General features: G+C 45.5%; 1 long non-coding RNA gene across 1 annotated transcript; it reads right to left on the bottom strand.

Moving 5' to 3' along the window:
• Window positions 1-1,133: 1,133 nt before the first annotated feature.
• Window positions 1,134-12,275, bottom strand: LOC138247291 (uncharacterized). The gene is made up of 2 exons (XR_011194413.1): window positions 12,224-12,275; window positions 1,134-1,329 (listed from the first exon to the last, which is right to left on the bottom strand). It is a non-coding gene; the product is annotated as an uncharacterized lncRNA (long non-coding RNA).
• Window positions 12,276-24,492: the final 12,217 nt, after the last annotated feature.

The raw sequence follows: 24,492 nt of genomic DNA, 5'->3' as shown, positions 1-24,492 counted from the left end.
CATTGCTTGCATTACTTCCTTTTGCTATTACTGCATATTTTTGGTATTGTGTACATACATCTTGTGTATATTTGGCATCCTCATACTGAAGGTACTCACTGAGATACCTTTGGCATATTGTCATAAAAATAAAGTACCTTTATTTTTAGTATATCTGTGTATTGTGTTTTCTTATGATATTGTGCATATGACACCAGTGGTACAGTAGGAGCTTTGCATGTCTCCTAGTTCAGCCTAAGCTGCTCTGCTATAGCTAACTTCTATCAGCCTAAGCTGCTAGAAACACCTCTTCTACACTAATAAGGGATAAGTGGACTTGGTACAGAGTGCAAGTACCCCTTGGTACCCACTACAAGCCAGGCCAGCCTCCTACAAACGCCACTTTGTGTGGCTTTGCATGGTTCAGTAAATTCAAAGTAAGACAAGGCTTCACATAGAGCTGTCCTGTTTTACCTTGCATTGAGAAGGTGTTTATTGGGTGAAACATGGGTATTTCCAGGCATCCTGACATCAACCGTGACTCATTCTAAGATTGACAAACTGTAGTAAACCTGTGAATGTGTGAAAAAGACATGCCTACCTAAAGCAGACGTAACGAGAAATATCTTTATCTCTCATTACTTGCTCTTTCTATGTGTGCTGCATTCTGCCAGATGCATAGAAAGAGGACAATGCCTTTAAAGATTGCTTTTGTACAAGAAGATGTCTCATCCTGCACAATATCAACCTTGACTGTAACACAGGAACCTTTTTCACTATGGTGGAAGGGTGCCTGTATTGGTGCTAAGCATTCACAAGTGTGCCAGAACAGGGTGAGAGCTGCAGAGCATGATATCTTAGTGGATATGGTGCTTTTCAGTTCTCTCTCATTCATGCAACACAACACAGCAACTTGTCTTGCTGCACTGTATTCAGTGAATTATCAGTAAATTTGCCCCTATGTCTGTAGAGCTGGAACGGGCTGAAGAAACCACAGCCTACACAATTACTATGATTTGTTGGAAAGTTTTTTAGCACATGTAGCAATATTTAACAAAGTTTGGGTAAAAGTCCAAAGTCTGCTTTCAGTTGCAGTCTCTGGCTGCTCAATATGTCCCTTGGAGATCTAATAAATGATGGATATGAGTCATGGATTGTGATGCTCTTTCTACTTTATTGGTGAAGTGAAATAAGGAATAGAAATCATGAAAGATTACTACAGAATAATATTTTGAGTAAGGGAAATGGAATGTGATCCCTTGTGTGAAGATTTAGAAAGGAAATGTTTCCAGCAATCAGCATTGTTTGCAGAATTCATCAATTGGCATGAAGACCACAGCCATATTTCCTCTGCAAAAAGAAAAACAGATAATATTATACAACATACTCCTGGATAATTGAAATGCAAAACTTCCTAGGTATAACACTGTAAATAAAACTGATGATAAGCTGGCACTGATTTCGCCTTGTACTAGGTTTCTGCATAATACAAGGAATGGTAGTTCAGAAGGACATTTAACAGATTCCCCTTCAGTTCACTCTCCAGCCCAGTGAATGCAGCCCTGTAAATTAGTGTAATTTGCATTGCATGTACTTCTGAAATAGATTACTTAGTGAGATTGGCTATTTTTATTAAAAAGGATCATTAGTAACTGTAACTGTGAAAAACATGTACTGTGGCAATTATTAAAAAATTGTAAAGTAACACTATTTAAAATCACCATATTATAACAAAAAAAATATTGTAAAAGGAATATAAAAACAAAGGTGCGTGCAAGTAAGTTTTGTGCAGAAAAGACATAGAGATCGAGCAAAGATAGATTTAACCCTCTATTGTACAGGGGTGTTAAGGCAGTTCATGGTGTAGTGCAATTTGTTTGTGTAAATTTCCCAACTCGGACAAGGTCCATCAATATTTTGATAGTTAGGCAACATGCTCAAGCCTCCTTACAAGTGTGAACAGCTTGTTTTAAAAGCATTGGCCTCAATAAAGTGTGCTGTGCTTTTAAAAATGCTAAGCAGCAATTTAATAGATAAAGAATTGAGTCTGACCTGTTATCACATAATTTACAGTGTTGACAGTTCGACTGCTTCATTGAGTTTGTTTAATTTTCTTGGCTTGGTAGGATCATTAGTCTGAGGCATAGACTTGAGCTTTGATTCATCCTATTTAAAGGCTCTTTTAGATAAGGCTGGATCTTGGCATCTTCATAATATTTAACAATTAGATGGGCATAAAAAGCATCCCCATTTTTTTCTACATTAGCGTTACTGGAAATGGCTGTGACTTGTTTTTTCAGTGCAGGCCTGATTAACATAGATGTGAGTGCAGAGACTGAGGCCTTCATTATGAGGCTGGCGGTCTTAAGACCGCCAGCCTTGCGGTGTCGGTTGGACCGTCACTAAAGCAGCAGTCTGACCACAACATTATGACTGTGGCGTTTCCCCCACCGTCAGACTGCCGGCACTGCCACTTTTAGGCTGGTCTGGCAGTGCCGGCGGTCCCAATGCGTCAGAGCAGCACTGCCCTCAGGATTACGACCCCTCTCCCTGCCAGCTTTTACATGGCGGTTGCACCGGCATGTAGAAGCTGGCAGAGACGGGGTGCTGGGGGCCCAAGGGGGCCCGTGCACTGCCCATGCGCTTGGAATGGGCAATGCAGGGGCCCCCTGGCCAGCCCAGTCGCGCAAATGACTGCCTGCTTTGCAGACAGTGATTTGCACAACGGGTGCTGGTGCACCCGACGCACCACAACATTGCCATCAGCTCAATTATGAGCTGATGTCAATGTTGTGGGTTGTTTCCTGCTGGACCAGCGGGTGGAAACTCTGTTTCCACCCACTGACCCAGTAGGAAACCCATATTAGGGTCCCCGGGAAGGTGACCGCACTGGCAGTAACCTGACCACGGAACTTTAGCGGACGGACCTTTCTATCCACTGAAGTCAGAATAAGGAGTAGAGTCAAGATTGATCTTTACGTGTGCTAAATACAGCCCCCAGGGGTTATCCGCCCTCGTTTTCATTCTCATCTAATCCTTCTTTAAAGGTCTTGGGTTGGCAGTCATTAGTGAGTGGAATGCCTTGCACTCCAATTCTTGCCTGATAAGGCTGAACTCCAGCTGTTGCAACAACTGTCTTGTGTATTTTAGTAAAGTAAATATCCACTTGTAGGCAAGTTCCAAGGGTATGTTTAATGACCATCGGAAATAATAGGCAATTGTTTGGTGTGCACAACTCAAATTATTACGTTGGATGATGGACTATAGAACTGTTTATTTTATTTGCAGATAGTAAGTATGACTGCAGCCACTCCTTTCTTGAGATGCTGTACACTAGGCTGAAGGTTGTTGGAGAAACATACTCCCAAGTAGTTGTAGTTGGTTGAAATATTAATGTTAATTTCTCCTACTCTCCATTGTTGAATTGATTTGTGTTTGTAATTTCCAAATATCATGACCTTGGTATCCCAGGATTGCTAGTACGTTTTTTACAAATATATGAATTTAGCTGGTCTAATGCTCCCTGCATCCCAGTTCTCGTATGGTCTAGAATGATAACATCATCTAGATATTGAAGTACAGGCAGTCTAAAAGACCCCATCCTCAGTGGTATTGTTTTCTTTTTTAATATGACTTTCCTCAAGTTATATATATGTACGTTGAACAGAATTGGTACTAGCGTGCACCCATTTTTCCTGCCTTGTTTTGTCGGGTCTTTAAGGTGCGACCATGTTTCCACTGTCAAGCTTAATGCAGATCCATGTGTTTGATTAAAGAGATATAATTGCCTCCAATAAGAGAGAAGGGATGTCTTCCCAGCATTGCTAGTAAGCTTTTTACAAATATTATACAAATTTAGCTGGTCCAAGGCTCTCTGCATCCCAGTTCTCGTATGGGCTAGAATGACAACATCACCTAGATATTGAAGTACAGGCAGTCTAAAAGACCCAATCCTCAGTGGTATTGTTTTCTTTTTTAATATGACTTTCCCCAATTCATATATATGTACGTTGAACAGAATTGGTACTAGCATGCACCCATTGTTCTGGCCTTGTTTTGTCGGGTCTTTAAGGTGTGACCATGCTTCCACTGTCAAGCTTAATGCAGACCCATGTGTTTGATTACATTGATATAATTGCCTCCAATAGGAGAGAAGGGATGTTGCATTGTGCAAATTTTTGACCATAAAATATTTCTATCATCACTATGAAATGCAGCAGAATAATCTGTGAAGCAGGTAAAAAGCAGAGGGCTAAAAGATTTTATTGCTTGATAAACCAAATATGTTAGAGCGACCATGTGGTCTATGTTGGAGGTCTTTCATCACAATCTGGTTTGGTAAAAGAGAATTATATTTTCCTCAGTAGACCATGCCTCAAGTTCCTGCAGTAAATATTTTGTGAATTCTTTTGTATGTACATCTAACAAGGCTATTAGTAGACAGATCATGGTCATTGGCAGGTCCTTTTGTGTGAACCAGGAGCAATATAGAACCTCTCCATGCATATGTTATTTGAGCAGACTGGAAGCACTAGTGATAAATAGGACTGACGATGTTAACCTACAGCTCAGTATCGGCCTTGAACACTGACCGAGGAAGTCCATTTGGGCCCAGTGCCCCATTCCCTCTGATTGTCTTTAGAACTTTACTAATAGCTTGCTGTTAAACATAATTGCTTGTAATTCTTCATGAGCCATGTTTTGTGTGGTCTCATATTTACATTGGTTTGTGAAGCAGGCAATGCAATGTATGAAACGTTGTTGTATGATACATACATTCAGCAAGACGGATGATTGAATTGAAAATTACAGTGAAAGAAAAAGGTTAACCACCACATAATTGACAGGAGCAGATCAAACACTCAGTGCGACTAAACATACACACATTTAGAATGATTGGGGGGCAGAGAAAAGGTTAATACTGTTTTTATTGAATTATTCTCGAGAATTATCTATAAAAGGTGTCTTATCTTTTATTCTGATACCCACATGCTCTCTACACAGCCTCTGTCTACATAGCACCTTGGGACCTAGCAAGTTCTCTGGACATCATTTAAGAATTACCAAGAAGGAGACTAGGAAATCCAGTCTCAGTTCTATTGCATACTTTCAGTGTACAATTACTCATAGAAGATGGGTATTTAAGATTGCTTTTGAATTAGCTGGTTTTATTACTGTTGTCAACTTATATTGTTTTTTGTTAATGAATTGGTCCCAAAGCCTAGGCCTGTCCCTTTTCAAGGTGTTGGATCCTGAGGACTTGATTATTTTGCTGTACCAGGTGAAGGGTGAATTCAGTTGGTGTAGCTCTGAGGTACATGCTGAGTGGCTTGGGGCAGATATTTTTACCATGCAAATAAACTGCACTGTATAATGTTTTCTATCACAAACCTGTTGGGTCTACTTCAGTTGCCCCAACTGTTCCTTGTAAGTCTGAGTAAACTGACTTTCATTCTGATTTAGTTACTCACATTCCCTCGACATTTTCATTTAATTAGCCATGCTGGTCTCGTCACAATTAAATTGGTGTGGTGATGTCGTCCAGGTTCTTATATCACTTCATCAATATCTCTTTTAAGCAACTGCCTGTTTTTTAAAATTACGTTGAGGTCTTTATTAAAACAGCTAGTATGGACTAGAGAACATTCCAGGGAAAAATGAAGGGCACTCATCCTGCATTACAAAGCGGGGTGATTTTCCATTCCTGATATTGAGCTACATATTTATGTTGCCCAGGCCACATATTTATGTTGCCCAGGCTCAGTGTGTGTGCTTTTGATTTCGTGTCCTTGGAATCGGCTACACATACAGTGGGAAAGAAGGTGCACTGCCATATGCTCTGCCGATGGCAGCGCTGCTCATATTTTTTATGTTGACTGTTGGGTTGGAATCCATGAGATGTACAGCTGAAGCATGGTATCAGCTGGTGTTTAGACATGGGTTGCATAGGATTTCCTTCCCTCATACACCAGTAAACAACCCCAACTCCTCCTCATATCAGAGCCAAAGGACAAATTGTGGCTGGTCAGGCTGGTAGTCACCACTGAAGGTGTCCTTCTCTAGAAACAGGAATTTAGAAGGCTAGAGCAGTTTTGGTAGGAGATGATGATACAGTGAGGGCCCCTGGACATTATCTTATATTACATTTACATAGTACTTTAAAGTTACTGAGCCCATTTTTTTCCAGAGAAACCTCCCCTCTCTCTATGCATTTACTTGGGTGATTGAAAATTAAAGCCCACAGTACATAGTACTTTGTATTCCATGTAGAGAGGAAGTTGCAGAGTTGGAACCCTAAGGCACCAGAAAACTCTATCATCAATGACGTTTTATTTTGTGCAAATACTCACCTCTCTATGAACAGCAGTGACATGCTTCTACAATTTAAACTCATCCTAATGTCTGTATTATATTCTGGTTGGATTGACAGCTATTGGACTGGTAGCAGATGCTATATGTACTAGATGATCACATAAGGCACATGGTGACACAACACAGGGTAGATCCCTCACTCTTAGAGGAACTTTTGAGTCTATCAAGGATAACCCACTTCATGTGAGAGCCTATTGTGCCTTATCTCTCGAACTAGCCATGTGTGGGAAGGCCCTGTGCTGGACTAGAGGTGTGCTCCTAATGACTGGAGGTTGGAAAAGGAACCTCAATTTTTGTAATACTCATTTGTGCTTACACGTTGCTTCCAACTTTCACATCAAAACTACAGGGGATATAGGCCCCTTAGAGACAGTCTTTACAATCAAGAGAACAAAGTTCATTGGTCTTAATCACTTGAGTTTTATTATTTCCATTCTACCTAAGGCAGCAGTGGATTACACTGCTCAGTTCTGGAATGCACCTGGTACTCTGTCACTACTAAATCATTGTCATAATATTTGCTTTTAAGTGTGAGTGCTGTTATATAAGAATTTATCTGTATTTGTGGGGATTGTTTTTTGCTTCTTTTTTTGCCAATTTGTATATGATACCTTTCTTAATTATTTCTTAATATTTTCTTCTTGTCTCAAGGATGCATTTGTATTCATGATTTCAATGTCTCATGTCATTGTCATTACTTTCATTGCTTTATGAAATTTCATTGATAAAGCTTATTCCCATTCGATAGTTATGTATGGTTAAGAAAACAAATTAAGCTTGAGAAGAGCTTGTGTTTATCTGTGTAAATAAAGGCTTAACTTTCTTTTCGAAAATAAATGTTCAAAAACACTCACTATAAACTGTCAGTGACCACCCCACGGATTCAAATTCTCCAGCCACTGAGTTGGTTGGTTATTTTGTCAATTTATACAGCGTTTCAGGCTTTCTCAATTTGAATTGTTGCTAGGGCAATTAAGCTTAATCAATACAAGGTACTCAACAACAAAGGTGGAGCAATACCCTGCCCAACAACTTGATGATTCACCCCCTCTATTTTGAGATGGGTGGATGGTCATGTTTATGATGACTGTGCTCCTGCTGGTTCAGCAGGTGGAAAGTTTATGCTACAGGTCCAGTGGACTGGGGCCCATCAAAGTAACTCCATCAGTCTGCTGGCCCTGTTTAGAGCAGACAGTCTGATTTTTCTGTTGTCCAAAACTAACAAATATAAATATGATCCTCAAATCCTGTGAGCGATCTTTCAGCATGCGAGGGTCATTAGTGTTTTGTTTTTTAAAGTCAATCTCCTGATTTAGAAGTTTGTTTTTGATAAACAAAAAGGTCTGGTGGGTGGCCACCAGAAACATGATGGGTACTCAACAAGCTTTGAGTGCCTTCATAGGATCCACTGTGGTTGTGTCTCCTTGGAAGGCACAGAGAGCTTCTCTAGGGCAAGTAATTGTGTAAATCAATGTACAAGATGTGTTACATGAGAAAGTGAGGGTAACAAGGTATAGAAGTCCCATGTTCTTCATAGCTCACTGTGCTATATTAGAAGGATTACAATTTGTGAACTGCAAGTAACAAAAGGATCCCTGTCTTCAAAGCAGAAAACCACTTACCCAAAATACAAGTCTATCATCTGCATGTTACATGATGTGCTTTGCAGGAGACACATTAACCTTCCATACTACTTTGATTCAAATCTGGGACTGCATAAAACACATCTCTCCAACAAATGCATGAACTCTACAGTTATCTCACCATTATTATTATTCTCTGAGATTTCCTGGGCACCTCTTCAGCAGATGCCTTAACCATATAAAATATTTTCAAATGCAGACTTTTGCAACCAATTAAGCAGAACAGATCTACTATCATTCTTCTCCTTGTTGCCAATTTCTTTGTGGAAGGGTTTTGAAAAAAGAAATGTCCCAGATTTTGCGTCAGGATTGTGCCACATTTTTGGTAAAACCCCAACTTAAAATCTCATTTGTTAAATCTAAAAATGTGCTTAAATGTACTCATGATATACCTGATAAAAATATGTTTGAGGTCTTAATATCTGATGTCACGTCTTATGATGTCACCCCCAGTGAAATCACCTCACGTGCCTTGTCATACGTTGTGACGTCATGCGCTCTGCTAGCACGTGCCATGATGTCAGTTGCATACTGCCGAACTTGGTTAGTCCTTCCACTTCATTTTTAGGACATCTGCCTGTTTAATATGCTGCACTAACAATTGAAGGAATCAAAAGCTGTTTTCAGCATGTGCCTCAGTGATTCAGTTCTGGCATTATCTGAGAGATAGTTGAGAGAGCAAGAGAGAGAGAGTGTGTGTGTGTGTTTTAGTATGTCAGTCAATGTCAGATTTAGATGTCGTAAATATTTTCAACAAGCGACATTGCCTTGCAATGAAATGTCAATGGGCAAATTGATGTGTGGGGCAACATGCTATGTCTGTTCATTCTGCCTGAACTTCTGGTATCTGTATTAGTTGTGGCTGCGGGGACACAATGGGCACAAGGACAAAAAGAACTAGGGCACTGCCTGTGAGAAAGTAGCCTCTTTCTAGCCTTGTTACCCCCACTTTTGGCCTGTTTGTGAGTATATGTCAGGGTGTTTTCACTGTCTCACTTGGATCCTGCTAGCCAGGGCCCTGTGCTCATAGTGAAAACCCTATGTTTTCAGTATGTTTGGTATGTGTCACTGGGACCCTGCTAGTCAGGACCCCAGTGCTCATAAGGTTGTGACCTATATGTATTTGTTCCCTGTGTGATCCCTAACTGTCTCACTAAGGTTCTGCTAACCAGAATCTCAGTGGTTATGTTCTCTCTTTACAAATTGTCATTAACAGGCTAGTGACCAATTTCACCAATTCACATTGGCATACTGGAACACCCTTATAATTCCCTAGTATATGGTACTGAGGTACCCAAGGTATTGGGGTTCCAGGAGATCCCTATGGGCTACAGCATTTCTTTTGCCACCCATAGGGAGCTCTGACAATTCTTACACAGGCCTGCCACTGCAGCCTGAGTGAAACAACATCCACGTTATTTCACAGCCATTTACCACTGCACTTAAGTAACTCATAAGTCACCTATATATCTAACCTTTACCTGGTAAAGTTTGGGTGCTAAGTTACTTAGTGTGTGGGCACCCTGGCACTAGCCAAGGTGCCCCCACATCGTTCAGGGCAAATTCCCCGGACTTTGTAAGTGCTGGGACACCATTACACGCGTGCACTGTACATAGGTCACTACCTATGTCCAGCGTCACAATGGTAATTCCGAACATGGCCATGTAACATGTCTAAGATCATGGAATTGTCACCCCAATGCCATTCTGGCATTGGGGAGACAATTCCATGATCCCCCAAGTCTCTAGCACAGACCCGGGTACTGCCAAACTACCTTTCCCGGGGTTTCACTGCAGCTGCTGCTGCCAACCCCTCAGACAGGATTCTGCCCTCCTGGGGTCCAGCCAGGCTTGGCCCAGGAAGGCAGAACAAAGAACTTCCTCAGAGAGAGGGTGTTACACCCTCTCCCTTCGGAAAAAGGTGTCAGGGCTGGGGAGGAGTAGCCTCCCCCAGCCTCTGGAAATGCTTTGATGGGCACAGATGGTGCCCATCTCTGCATAAACCAGTCTACACCGGTTCAGGGATCCCCCAGCCCTGCTCTGGCGCGAAACTGGACAAAGGAAAGGGGAGTGACCACTCCCCTGACCTGCACCTCCCAGGGGAGGTGCCCAGAGCTCCTCCTGTGTGCTCCAGACCTCTGCCATCTTGGAAACAGAGGTGCTGCTGGCACACTGGACTGCTCTGAGTGGCCAGTGCCAGCAGGTGACGTCAGAGACTCCTCCTGATAGGCCCTTACCAGTGTTGCTAGCCTATCCTCCTTCCTGAGTAGCCAAACCTCCTTTTGTGGCTATTTAGGGTCTCTGCTTTGGGGAATTCTTTAGATAACGAATGCAAGAGCTCATCAGAGTTCCTCTGCATCTCTCTCTTCACCTTCTGCCAAGGAATCGACCGTTGACTGCTCTGGACGCCTGCAAAACCGCAACAAAGTAGCAAAGACGACTACTGCAACCTTGTATCGCTGATCCGGCCGCCTTCTCGACTGTTTTCCTGGTGGTGCATGCTGTGGGGGTAGTCTGCCTCCTCTCTGCACTAGAAGCTCCGAAGAAATCTCCCGTGGGTCGACGGAATCTTCCCCCTGCAACCGCAGGCACCAAAAGACTGCATCACCGGTCCTCTGGGTCCCCTCTCAGCACGACGAGTGTGGTCCCTGGAACTCAGCAACTCTGTCCAAGTGACTCCCACAGTCCAGTGACTCTTCAGTCCAAGTTTGGTGGAGGTAAGTCCTTGCCTCACCACGCTAGACTGCATTGCTGGGTACCGCGTGATTTGCAGCTGCTCCGGCTCCTGTGCACTCTTCCAGGATTTCCTTTGTGCACAGCCAAGCCTTGGTCCCCGACACTCTAACCTGCAGTGCACGACCTCCTGAGTTGTCCTCTGGCATCGTGGGACCTTCTTTTGTGACTTCTGGTGAGCTCCGGTTCACTCTTCTTTGTAGTGCCTGTTCCAGCACTTCTGCGGGTGCTGCTTGCTTCTGAGTGGTCTTCTTTTCTTGCCAGGCACCCCCTCTGTCTCCTCTCGCAATTGGCGACATCCTGGTCCCTCCTGGGCCACAGCAGCATCCAAAAACCCTAACCACGACCCTTCCCGCTAGCAAGGCTTGTTTGTGGTATTTCTGCTTGGGAACACCTCTGCAAGCTTCTTCACGACGTGGGACATCCATCCTCCAAAGGGGAAGTTCCTAGTCCTCTTCGTTCTTGCAGAATCCACAGCTTCTACCATCTGGTGGCAGCTTCTTTGCACCCTCAGCTGGCATTTCCTGGGCATCTGCCCACTCCCGACTTGAGTGTGACTCTTGGACTTGGTCCCCTTGTTCCACAGGTACTCTCGTCTGGAAATCCATCATTGTTGCATTGCTGGTGTTGGTCTTCCTTGCAGAATTCCCCTATCACGACTTCTGTGCTCTCTGGGAAACTTAGGTGCACTTTGCACCCACTTTTCAGGGTCTTGGAGTGGGCTAGTTTTCTAACCCTCACTGTTTTCTTACAGTCCCAGCGACCCTCTACAAGCTCACATAGGTTTGGGGTCCATTCGTGGTTCGCATTCCACTTCTAGAGTATATGGTTTGTGTTGCCCATATACCTATGTGCTCTCATTGCAATCCATTGTGACTATAGATTGCTTGCATTGCTTTCTATTGCTATTTGTGCATAATTTTGGTAATGTGTACATATATCTTGTGTATATTTACTATCCTCATACTGCGGGTACTCACTGAGATACTTTTGGCATATTGTCATAAAAATAAAGTACCTTTATTTTTAGTATATCTGTGTATTGTGTTTTCTTATGATATTGTGCATATGACACTAGTGGTATAGTGGGAGCTTTGCATGTCTCCTAGTTCAGCCTAAGCTGCTCTGCTAAGCTACCCTTTTCTATAAGCCAAAGCTGCTAGACACCTCTTCTACACTAATAAGGGATACCTGGACCTGGTGCAGAGTGTAAGTACCCCTTGGTACTCACTACAAAGCAGGCCAGCCTCCTACACTGCCCCATCTGGTCCCCCCTCTAGTGATGCTACTGCACCCAGCATCTGTATTAGAATGATGCGATCTTCACAGACAGACATTATTGAAACAAGGCTTAATGATCAGTGGCTTTCGACTGTCATAAGATTTAGCCACGACTCTGGCTATGAATTTCCGTTCCTTTCAAGCATGTAGTAGTTTCTTATTGTGCCACTGCTGATTTAAACTAATTATTCAAAGTAGTAAAGCTTAGAAGTTACCTCTACTTGTTGGATTGCTGCAACCACACTATCCTTAGTGAGCACAAGGCTAAAATGGAAAGAAAGAAACATTTTTACAAAAATATAAAAATTCAGGTTTGCTTAAGAATACATGCTCTATTGTCTTTTTATGTGTGGATGTGTAGAAGCCTCAATATTTCAGAAATGTTAGACCTGGTTTCGTTGGCTGGTTTTCCACCTAATATTTTGCTTAAGAGCACACTTGTTTTGCTTACTTCATTGTTGCTGGCTTTAGGACTCTGCACACTTTACCACTGCTAACCAGTGCTAAAGTGTGTGCGCTCTCTTCTTAAAACATGTTAGCATTGGCTGATACCCAGCTGGCACATTTAATTTACCTATTGGTCCCTAGTAGAGTGATAGTACATGTACCCCGGTCTGTAAACTAAATGCTACTGATGACCCTGCAGCACTGATTGTGCCATCCACTTATGTAGCCCTTTAACATGTCTCAGGACTGCCATTGCTACGCCTCCCCCCACACCACATGGCTACAAAAGTGATACTATTACTGTATGATGGAGTTTTGAATGCATATAATTACTGTGTATGGAGAGGCAAATCAGCCGAGGCCTCATACTAGAATGGCTCCTGCAAAGTCCTGGAGCCAAAGTCCTTTTTAAATCTACTTTAAAAACACAATTGATATGAACATAAGGGGCTTTGTTTTCCTGTTTTAGGTGCAGAATCCACTTGCATCCAAATTAGGATTCCAGTCTGGCCACACTTTACCCCCCAAAGGAAGGCAAATATAAGCTGAAGCAAAATTGCAACAGCAAATTGCATCAAATTGCATTTCATGTGAAAATAGGCAGACGATCGGCCATTACTGGTTATGCAAACCGTAATTAGGTACAAACTGCACATTTGCTCACATTGATTACTCTAATGAAAATTAGCAGGCTTGGAATTTGCATTCAGTTTTTCCAAACACACTGTATTCATGCATTGTGGAATGAATATACAGGACTTTTTTTGCAGAGATGTATCTGCATGAATAGGTAGTGTATAGATACACACAACCTTCAGCACTGAAAAACATAATTCAACATAGGATCAAGAGAAGTTATCAGAGAAAGTCAGAGAAGGCTAGTCAGAGTGGGGAAAACCGTGAGACAGAGAGACAAAGGTAAGGACAAGTAGAAGACAGAAAGAGCGTCTACATAAAAAGGAGAGACAGAGAATATTAGAAAAGGAAAGTTGTGCATTGCGAGGATGATAGAATGTCCACATGAAGTGGAGTGAGAGAAATAAGGGCATATTTAAGAAACGTGGTGCTGCACCTAATGCAGGGCCACTTTTCTTGCGCCCTTTACCGTCCCCCCTACTACCACCATGTGTGGGCTTTGTTTAAAATACGGTGCCCCATGGCGCACGGTAGGGGGCAATAGTGTCATTTTTTATGATGCTATTGATTTACTTGTAGGAAAGTATCATCTTTTTGGCATGTTACCCCCAATTTCTGCCTGATGTCAGTGTGTTTTCGACTGTCTCATTGGGATCCTGCTAGTCAGGACTCCAGTGCTTATGGTTTATGGCCTACTTCTCAGTATCAATATGTTTCACTGTTCTCTAAATTGTCACTGAAGCCCTGCTAACCAGAAACCACAGTGCTCATGCACTCTCTTTTTCCAAATTTGTCCTTACATACTGGTAACCCAGTATTTCACTCCAAATTGGCATATTGGTCCTCCCTTATATGTCCCTAGTATATGGTACCTAGGTAGTCAGGGCATCAGGGTCTCAGGGGATCCCTATGAGCTGCAGCATTTCTTTTGCCACCCATAGAGAGCCCATGCAAAGGCTCCTACAGGACTGCCATTGCAGCCTGTGTGAAATAGTACATGCACTATTTCACAGCCATTTTCACTGCAACAGGTCACCTATATGCCAGGCCTTCCAAACCTGAAGGATGGGTGCAAAGTACCTGTGTGTGAGGGCACCCCTGCACTAGCAGAGGTGCCCCCATGTAGTCCAGGACCATTTTCCCGGACTTCGTGAGTGTGGGGACACCATTTTATGCATGTACTGGACATAGGTCAATAACTATACTCCAAATATATTCATGTCAGGTGTCTAACACCTGGGAATTGTACCCCAATACTGATGCTAGTATTGGTTGCACAATTACATGCACTCTGGGGGCTCCACTATGGACCCCCAGTACTGCCATACCAGCCTTCTGAGGTTTTCCAGGCAGCCCGAGCTGCAGCCACCTCCCAGACATGTTTCTGCCCTGATGCGGCAGAACCAAAAATTTCCTTTGGGAGAGGGGTGTTACACCCACTTCCTTTGGAAATAGGTGTTACAGGCATGGGAGGGGTATCCTCCAAGAGCTTCTGGAAATGGTTTGAAGGGCACAGATAGTGCCCTCCTTGCATAATCCAGTCTACACTGGTTCAGGGACCCCCAATCCTTGTCTGGCGCACACCTCGACAAAGGAAAGGGGAGTGACCACTCCCCTGTCCATCACCTCCCCAGGGGTGGTGCTCAGATCTCCTCCAGAGAGTGCCTGGGTTCTGCCATCTTGTTTTCAGGATGGGCAGGGAACTCTGGCAGCATCTGAGTGGCCAATGCCAGCAGGTGAAGTCTGAGCCCGCCCCTGATAGGCGCTTCCCTGGTTAGGTGACCAGTCCCCCTTTAAGGGCTATTTAGGCTCTCTCCTCTGAGCCTTTCCTCAGATTCAGATTGCAAGACTCCAGCAGGAATCCCCTGCATCCTTTACTTCATCTTCTACCAATGGAACTGCACCTGACCCCTCCAGGAACTCTACAACTTGAAATAAAGAAACAAAGACAACTTCAGCAACCTTTTAACTTCAACTCCTGCCAGAAACTGCAACAGTTTCCAGGTCGTGCATTTTCCGAGGACTGCCTGTCTTCAGCCTGCACCAGAAGAACCAAATGAATCTCCTGTGCAGTGACAGAGTCACTTCCCTGCTTCAGGAGGCACCTCTCTGCAGTGATGACTGGTGGTGTGGGACCCCTCTCCTGATGACGAGCGTGGATCCAGCAACATGGGTGGTGAACTAAAATGACCCTGACAGTCCTAAGGTCCAGCTGTCCAACTTTGGTGTTGGTAAGAGCTTGCCTCCCCACGCAAGCCAGTACCCCGTGCACTGCATGGCTTGCAGCTACCAAGGCTTGTGTACGACCTTCCATGTAGTTCTTCGTGCACAGCACAGCTTAGTCCCCCAGCACTCCATCCTGCGACCCACAGCTTCTTGAGTGGTTCTCCAGAGGCGTGGGATCTCTTTGTGTCATGCTGCATGGGCCTCCATTTCACCTTCTATGTCCCAGTGCTGTGGGTCTCGTGTGCACACTGCCTGGTCTTCTGAGAGTGCTCTGAGTTGCTGAAGGCCCCCTCTCTCGCCCCCTTCTGGGTAGAGGCCACCAAGTCCCTCCTGGTCCCGGGCAGCATCATTTTCCACTAACTGCAAGCTTTGCTTGTTGGCCGAATCCAGTGACGCAAAGCAGACTGCATTTGCCCATCCGGCATGGGACATCTTCTGCACCAACCAAGAACCCGCATCTGTCTTCTTTGGTGCAGTACTGACTTTGTCTTCTCACCGGTGGTTCTACTATTGAACCTTCACCCGGGCTAGCAGGTGTTCCTGTTCTCCATGGACTTTTCAGTGCCTCTTGGGCTTGGTCCCCTTCTTCCTCAGGTCTTCAGTTCCAGGAATCCTTCATTGGTGTCTTGCAGTCTCTTCTGGTTCTTGCATAATCTTCTATCATGACTTCTTGTGTATTTTAGGAAAGTTACTGTACTTTACTCCTGCTTTCCTGGGCTCTGGGATGGGTTCTATTACTTGCCTTTGGTGTTCTCTTACACTCCTAGCGCCCCTCTACACACTACACTTGCCTACGTGGGAAACGGACATTTGCATTCTACTATTTCAGTATATGGTTTGTGTTCCCCCTAGGCTTATTTCAACCTATTGTGATTTTCACTGTTTGCACTGTTTTCTGACAAGTTACTTACCTGTTTTGGTTACTGGTGTATTTATTGTGTATATGACTTACCTCTGAAGGGAGGATAGTCTCTAAGGTATTTTTGACATTTGTTTCACCAAAATAAAGTACCTTTATTTTTTGTAACATATGTGCAAGTACTGTGTGACTACAGTGGTATTGCAAGAGTTTTGCATGTCTCCTAGTTAGGCTGGCTGCTCATCCACACTACCCCTAGAGAGCCTGGCTCTCAGACACTGTGTACATTTCACTAATAAGTACTCATTACAAACAAGACCAGCCTCCTACAGTACTCTCCAGGAGAGGCACCAAAATGTTGGCGCTACTCCTGCAGAGTACGTAGGGGGCCATTTGTAGGAAAGTACCATCTTGCCTGGCATGTTACCCCCATTTTTCACTGTATATATGTTGTTTTAGTTGTATGTGTCACTGGGACCCTGTTCACCAGGGCCCCAGTGCTCATAAGTGTGCCTGAATGTGTTACCTGTGTAGTGACTAACTGTCTCACTGAGGCTCTGTTAATCAGAACCTCAGTGGTTATGCTCTCTCATTTCTTTCAAAATTGTCACTAACAGGCTAGTGACTAATTTTACCAATTTACATTGGCTTACTGGAACACCCTTATAATTCCCTAGTATATGGTACTGAGGTACCCAGGGTATTGGGGTTCCAGGAGATCCCTATGGGCTGCAGCATTTCTTTTGCCACCCATAGGGAGCTCTGACAATTCTTACACAGGCCTGCCACTGCAGCCTGAGTGAAATAACGTCCACGTTATTTCACAGCCATTTTACACTGCACTTAAGTAACTTATAAGTCACCTATATGTCTAACCTTTACCTGGTAAAGGTTAGGTGCAAAGTTACTTAGTGTGAGGGCACCTTGGCACTAGCCAAGGTGCCCCCACATTGTTCAGGGCCAATTCCCCGGACTTTGTGAGTGCGGGGACACCATTACACGCGTGCACTACATATAGGTCACTACCTATATGTAGCTTCACAATGGTAACTCCGAATATGGCCATGTAACATGTCTATGATCATGGAATTGCCCCCTCTATGCCATCCTGGCATAGTTGGCACAATCCCATGATCCCAGTGGTCTGTAGCACAGACCCTGGTACTGCCAAACTACCTTTCCTGGGGTTTCACTGCAGCTGCTGCTGCTGCCAACCCCTCAGACAGGCATCTGCCCTCCTGGGGTCCAGCCAGGCCTGGCCCAGGATGGCAGAACAAAGGACTTCCTCTGAGAGAGGGTGTTACACCCTCTCCCTTTGGAAAATGGTGTGAAGGCAGGGGAGGAGTAGCCTCCCCCAGCCTCTGGAAATGCTTTGTTGGGCACAGATGTGCCCAATTCTGCATAAGCCAGTCTACACCGGTTCAGGGGACCCCTTAGCCCTGCTCTGGCGCGAAACTGGACAAAGGAAAGGGGAGTGACCACTCCCCTGACCTGCACCTCCCCTGGGAGGTGTCCAGAGCTCCTCCAGTGTGCTCCAGACCTCTGCCATCTTGGAAACAGAGGTGCTGCTGGCACACTGGACTGCTCTGAGTGGCCAGTGCCACCAGGTGACGTCAGAGACTCCTTGTGATAGGCTCCTTCAGGTGTTGCTAGCCTATCCTCTCTCCTAGGTAGCCAAACCCTCTTTTCTGGCTATTTAGGGTCTCTGTCTCTGGGGAAACTTTAGATAACGAATGCAAGAGCTCATCCGAGTTCCTCTGCATCTCTCTCTTCACCTTCTGCCAAGGAATCGACTGCTGACCGCGCTGGAAGCCTGAAAACTGCAACATAGTAGCTAAGACGACTACTGCAACTCTGTAACGCTGATCCTGCCGCCTTCTCGACTGTTTTCCTGGTGGTGCATGCTGTGGGGGTAGTCTGCCTCCTCTCTGCACTAGAAGCTCCAAAGAAATCTCCCGTGGGTCGACGGAATCTTCCCCCTGCAACTGCAGGCACCAAAAAGCTGCATTACCGGTCCCTTGGGTCTCCTCTCAGCACGACGAGCGAGGTCCCTCGAATCCAGCAACTCTGTCCAAGTGGCTCCCACAGTCCAGTGACTATTCAGTCCAAGTTTGGTGGAGGTAAGTCCTTGCCTCACCTCGCTAGACTGCATTGCTGGGAACCGCGACTTTTGCAGCTACTCCGGCCTCCGTGCACTTCCGGCGGAAATCCTTTGTGCACAGTCCAGCCTGGGTCCACGGCACTCTAACCTGCATTGCACGACTTTCTAAGTTGGTCTCCGGCGACGTGGGACTCCTTTGTGTAACTTCGGGTGAGCACTGTTTCATGCATCCTCGTAGTGCCTGTTTCTGGCACTTCTCTGGGTGCTACCTGCTGCTGAGAGGACTCCTTGTCTTGCTCGACATCCCCTCTACCTACTGGTCCAATTTGCGACCTCCTGGTCCCTCCTGGGCCACAGCAGCATCCAAAAACGCTAACTGCACGATTTGCAGCTAGCAAGGCTTGTTTGCGTTCTTTTGGCGGGAAAAGACTTCAGCACAACTCTCCACGGCAAGAGGGATCCGTCCACCAAAGGGAAAGTCTCTAGCCCTTTTCGTTCCTGTAGAAACCTCAGCTTCTTCTGTCCAGTAGAAGCTTCTTTGCACCCACAGATGGCATTTCCTGGGCATCTGCCCATCTCCGACTTGCTTGTGACTTTTGGACTTGGTCCCCTTATTCCACAGGTACCCAAGATTAGAAATCCATTGTTGTTGCATTGTTGGTTTGTGTCTTTCCTGCATTATTCCTCTAACACGACTTCTTTGTCCTTAAGGGAACTTTAGTGCACTTTGCACTCACTTTTCAGGGTCTTGGGGAGGGTTATTTTTCTAACTCTCACTATTTTCTAATAGTCCCAGCGACCCTCTACAAGGTCAGATAGGTTTGGGGTCCATTCGTGGTTCGCATTCCACTTTTGGAGTATACGGTTTGTGTTGCCCCTATCCCTATGTGTCCCCATTGCATCCTATTGTAACTATACATTGTTTGCACTGTTTTCTAAGACTATACTGCATATTTTTTCTATTGTGTATATATATCTTGTGTATATTTCCTATCCTCTCACTGAGGATACACTCTGAGATACTTTGGCATATTGTCATAAAAATAAAGTACCTTTATTTTTAGTATAACTGTGTATTGTGTTTTCTTATGATATTGTGCAAGTGACACTTGTGGTACTGTAGTAGCTTCACTCGTCTCCTAGTTCAGCCTAAGCTGCTCTGCTAAGCTACCATTATCTATCAGCCTAAGCTGCTAGACACCCTATACACTAATAAGGGATAACTGGGCCTGGTGCAAGGTGCAAGTACCCCTTGGTACTCACTACAAGCCAGTCCAGCCTCCTACACCATTGTAAACAATATTGTGCTCCCTTTTAACGCCTGGTCTGAGCAGGCGTTAAAAGTGCCGTAAAAAATGCCGCAAGGAAATCTGTTAGATTTCCTTGCGCCATTTTATTGGTCCCCCTATCGAGGGAATGCCCCCTTTGCATACATTATGCCTAGCTCAGGCATAATGTAGCGCAAAGGGTTACAAAGTGTCGCAGTGCATGCATTGCTCCACTTTGTAAATATGGTGCGAGGATTTTGGCCCTGTTGGGCCACATTAGCGTCAATAAAAAGTATGCTAATGTGGCGCACGGTGGTGCTAGGGGCTCATAAATATGCCTCAAACTGTATTATATTTCACCCAGCATCGTTATTGCAATGAAATATAATGTTACTTTAATGGGCTTCCAGCAAACTTTACACATAAACACTTTATTGTGAGAAAAAAGTCAACCTCAGATCTGAATTACTATTGGCAGATTCCGCATGTCTGGAGTTTTGGCTGTTACTTCATACTTATTGGCTGTGCTAATGTTGTTTGCTGATGCAGTGCAGAAAAAAGAAAAGAAATTGAGACTTCTAACCATAGATTGTTTATCTTTTGAATCCTCACCTTTTGAGTACTCTTCTGGGTGTCAGACTGCATCTGGAAAATGTTCAACAGGACCTTTGCATGCTTGCTGGTGGCGCCGAAGTCTCCAGACTGACATTGCTCCATACTGGATATGACCTGTACAGGCCTAAATAGGCAACATCCATGCATGTTGATATCAGTTCCTTTCTTTCCGTGCCAACTGATGCAGATCCAGAGCTATCCCTCATCACTTCGAGACCTCTTTTTGTTCCAAATTATCAGAAACAAATTGTGCAGGTGCATTGTGTCACCTCTCAAATCTAGAAGGTTTAAACCCTATGTGTAATACTATAAACAGGAGCCACCCATATGCAAATGAGTCTTGACCCTGCTCCCAACGCGAAAAGTCCAGCACGAACTACCAGGCCAGGTCTTCCTTGGACTGGAAACAAGCATCCTGGCACCAATTTCAGGGAATCACTCCTCATCAGCCAGGCTAGCTGACCTGCACCTCCCCTGGGAGGTGCCCTGAGCTCCTCCAGTGTGCTCCAGACCTCTGCCATCTTGGAAACAGAGGTGCTGCTGGCACACTGGACTGCTCTGAGTAGCCAGTGCCAGCAGGTGACGTCAGAGACTCCTTCTGATAGGCTCCTACAGGTGTTGCTAGCCTATCCTCTCTCCTAAGTAGCCAAACCTCCTTTTCTGGCTATTTAGGGTCTCTGCTTTGGGGAATTCTTTAGAAAATGAATGCAAGAGCTCATCAGAGTTCCTCTGCATCTCTCTCTTCACCTTCTGCCAAGGAATCGACCGCTGACTGCTCTGGAAGCCTGCAAAACTGCAACAAAGTAGCAAAGACGACTACTGCGACCTTGTAACGCTGATCCGGCCGCCTTCTCAACTGTTTTCCTGGTGGTGCATTCTGTGGGGGTAGTCTGCCTCCTCTCTGCACTAGAAGCTCTGAAGAAATCTCCCGTGGGTCGACTGAATCTTCCCCCTGCAACCGCAGGCACCAAAAGACTGCATCAACAGTCCTCTGAGTCCCCTCTCAGCACGACGAACGTGATCCCTGGAACTCAGCAACTCTGTCCAAGTGACTCCCACAGTACAGTGACTCTTCAGTCCAAGTCTGGTGGAGGTAAGTCCTTGCCTTCCCACGCTAAACTGCATTGCTGGGTACCGCATGATTTGCAGCTGCTCCGGCTCCTGTGCACTCTTCCAGGATTTCCTTTGTGCACAGCCAAGCCTGGGTCCCTGACACTCTAACCTGCAGTGCACGACCTCCTGAGTTGTCCTCCGGCGTCGTGGGACCTTCTTTTGTGACTTCGGGTGAGCTCTGGTTCACTCCTCTTTGTAGTGCCTGTTCTGGCACTTCTGCGGGTGCTGCTTGCTTCTGAGTGGGCTCTTTGTCTTGCTGGACGCCCCCTCTGTCTCCTCACGCAATTGGCGACATCCTGGTCCCTCCTGGGCCACAGCAGCATCCAAAAACCCTAACCGCGACCCTTGCAGCTAGCAAGGCTTGTTTGCGGTCTTTCTGCACAGAAACACCTCTGCAAGCTTCTTCACGACGTGGGACATCCATCCTCCAAATGGGATGTTCCTAGTCCTCTTCGTTCTTGCAGAATCTACAGCTTCTACCATCCAGTGGCAGCTTCTTTGCACCCTCAGCTGGCATTTCCTGGGCATCTGCCCACTCCCGACTTGATCGTGACTTTTGGACTTGGTCCCCTTTTTCCACAGGTACTCTCATCCAGAAATCCATTGTTGTTGCATTGCTGGTGTTGGTCTTCCTTGCAGAATTCCCCTATCACTACTTCTGTGCTCTTTGGGGAACTTAGGTGCACCTTGCACCCACTTTTCAGGGTCTTGGGGTGGGCTATTTTATTAACCCTCACTGCTTTCTTACAGTCCCAGCGACCCTATACAAGCTCACATAGATTTGGGGTCCATTCGTGGTTCGCATTCCACTTCTAGAGTATATGGTTTGTGTTGCCCCTATACCTATGTGCTCTCATTGCAACCTATTGTGACTATACATTGCTTGCACTGTTTTCTATTGCTATTACTGCATACTTTTGGTATTGTGTACATATATCTTGTGTATATTTGCTATCCTCATACTGAGGGTACTCACTGAGATACTTTTGGCATATTGTCATAAAAATAAAGTACCTTTATTTTTATTATATCTGTGTATTGTGTTTTCTTATGATATTGTGCATATGACACCAGTGGTACAGTACGAGCTTTACACGCCTCCTAGTTCAGCCTAAGCTGCTCTGCTAAGCTACCTTTTCTATCAGCCTAAGCTGCTAGACACCTCTTCTACACTAATAAGGAATAACTGGACCTGGTGCACAGTGTAAGTACCCCTTGGCACCCACTACAAACCAGGCCAGCCTCCTACACTGTTCGAGTCACTTGGATAGAGTTCCTGTGTTCCAGGGACCACACTCGTCAGGATGAGAGGGGACCCAGAGGACAGGTGATGCAGTCTTTTGGTGCCTGCGTTATCAGGGGGAAGATTCCGTCGACCCACGGGAGATTTCTTCTTGACTTCCAGTGCAGGGTGAAGGCAGGTGACCCCCAGAGCATGCACCACCAGGAAACAGTCGAGAAAACGCCGGCAGGATTAGGCGATACAATGTTGCTGGTAGTCGTCTTGCTACTTTGTTGCGGTTTTGCAGGCGTCCTGGGGCAGTCAGCGGTGGATCCTTGGTAGAAGGTGGAGAGGGAGAGGCAGAGGAACTCTGGTGAGCTCTTGCATTCGTTATCCTGAAGAATTCCCCAAAGCAGAGACCCTAAATAGTTAGAAAAGGAGGTTTGGCTACCAAGGATGGATGATTGGCTACCAAGAGAGGTAAGAGCCTATCAGAAGGAGCCTCTGACATCACCTGCTGGCACTGGCCACTCAGAGCAGCCCAGTGTGCCCCCAACACCTCTGTTTCCAAGATGGCAGTGGTCACTCCCCTTTCCTTTGTCCAGTTTCACACCAGAGCAGGTCTGGGGGATCCCTGAACTGGTGCAGACTGGCTTATGCAGAGATGGGCACTATCTTTGCCCATCAAAGCATTTCCAGAGGCTGGGGGAGGCTACTCCTCCCCAGCCCTGACACCTTTTTCCAAAGGGAGAGGGTGTAACACCCGCTCTCTGAGGAAGTCCTTTGTTCTGCCTTCCTGGGCCAAGCCTGGCTGGACCCCAGGAGGGCAGAAACCTGTCTGAGGGGTTGGCAGCAGTAGCAGCTGCAGTGAAGCCCTGGGAAAGGTAGTTTGGCAGTACCCAGGTCTGTGCTAGAGACTCGGGGATCATGGAATTGTCTCCCCAATGCCAGAATGGCATTGGGGCGACAATTCCATGATCTTAGACATGTTACATGCCCATGTTCGGAGTTACCATTGTGACGCTATACATATGTCGTGACATATGTATAGTGCACGCGTGTAATGGTGTCCCCGCACTCACAAAGTCCGGGGAATTTGCCCTGAACAATGTGGGGGCACCTTGGCTAGTGCCAGGGTGCCCACACACTAAGTAACTTAGCACCCAACCTTTACCAGGTAAAGGTTAGACATATAGGTGACTTATAAGTTACTTAAGTGCAGTAGTAAATGGCTGTGAAATAACGTGGACGTTATTTCACTCAGGCTGCAATGGCAGGCCTGTGTAAGAATTGTCAGAGCTCCCTATGGGTGGCAAAAGAAATGCTGCAGCCAATAGGGATCTCCTGGAACCCCAATACCCTGGGTACCTCAGTACCATATACTAGGGAATTATAAAGGTGTTCCAGTATGCCAATGTAAATTGGTGAAATTGGTCACTAGCCTGTTCTTGACAATTTGGAAAGAAATGAGAGAGCATAACCACTGAGGTTCTGGTTAGCAGAGCCTCAGTGAGACAGTTAGTCATAACACAGGTAACACATACAGGGCACACTTGTGAGCACTGGGGACCTAGCTGGCAGGGTCCCAGTGACACATACAACTAAAACAACATATATACAGTGAAATATGGGGGTAACATGCCAGGCAAGATGGTACTTTCCTACACACAGTCCAGTGATCCTTCAGTCCAAGTTTGGTGGACGTAAGTCCTTACTTTCCCACGCTAGACTGCAAACCTGTGTACTGCGTGATTTGGAGCTGCTCCGGCTCCTGTGCACTCCTCCAAGGATTCCTTCATGCACAGCCTATCCTGGGTCCCCAGCACTCCGTTCTGCAGTGCTCAACCCTCTGAGTTGGCCTCTGACGTCGTAGGACCCTCCTTTGTGTCTCTGAGCCAGCTCCGGTTCACAAATCTTGTAAGTGCCTGTTCCAGTACTTCTGTGGGTGCTGCCTGCTTCTCTTGGGGCTCACTGAGTTGCTGAGCACCCTCTCTGTC

Source organism: Pleurodeles waltl, chromosome 7 (genome assembly GCF_031143425.1).
Source record: "Pleurodeles waltl isolate 20211129_DDA chromosome 7, aPleWal1.hap1.20221129, whole genome shotgun sequence".
Classification (NCBI taxonomy): Eukaryota; Metazoa; Chordata; class Amphibia; order Caudata; family Salamandridae; genus Pleurodeles; species Pleurodeles waltl.
The sequence above is the reverse complement of the archived record's forward strand: the minus strand, read 5'-3'. Positions and strand labels throughout refer to the sequence as shown.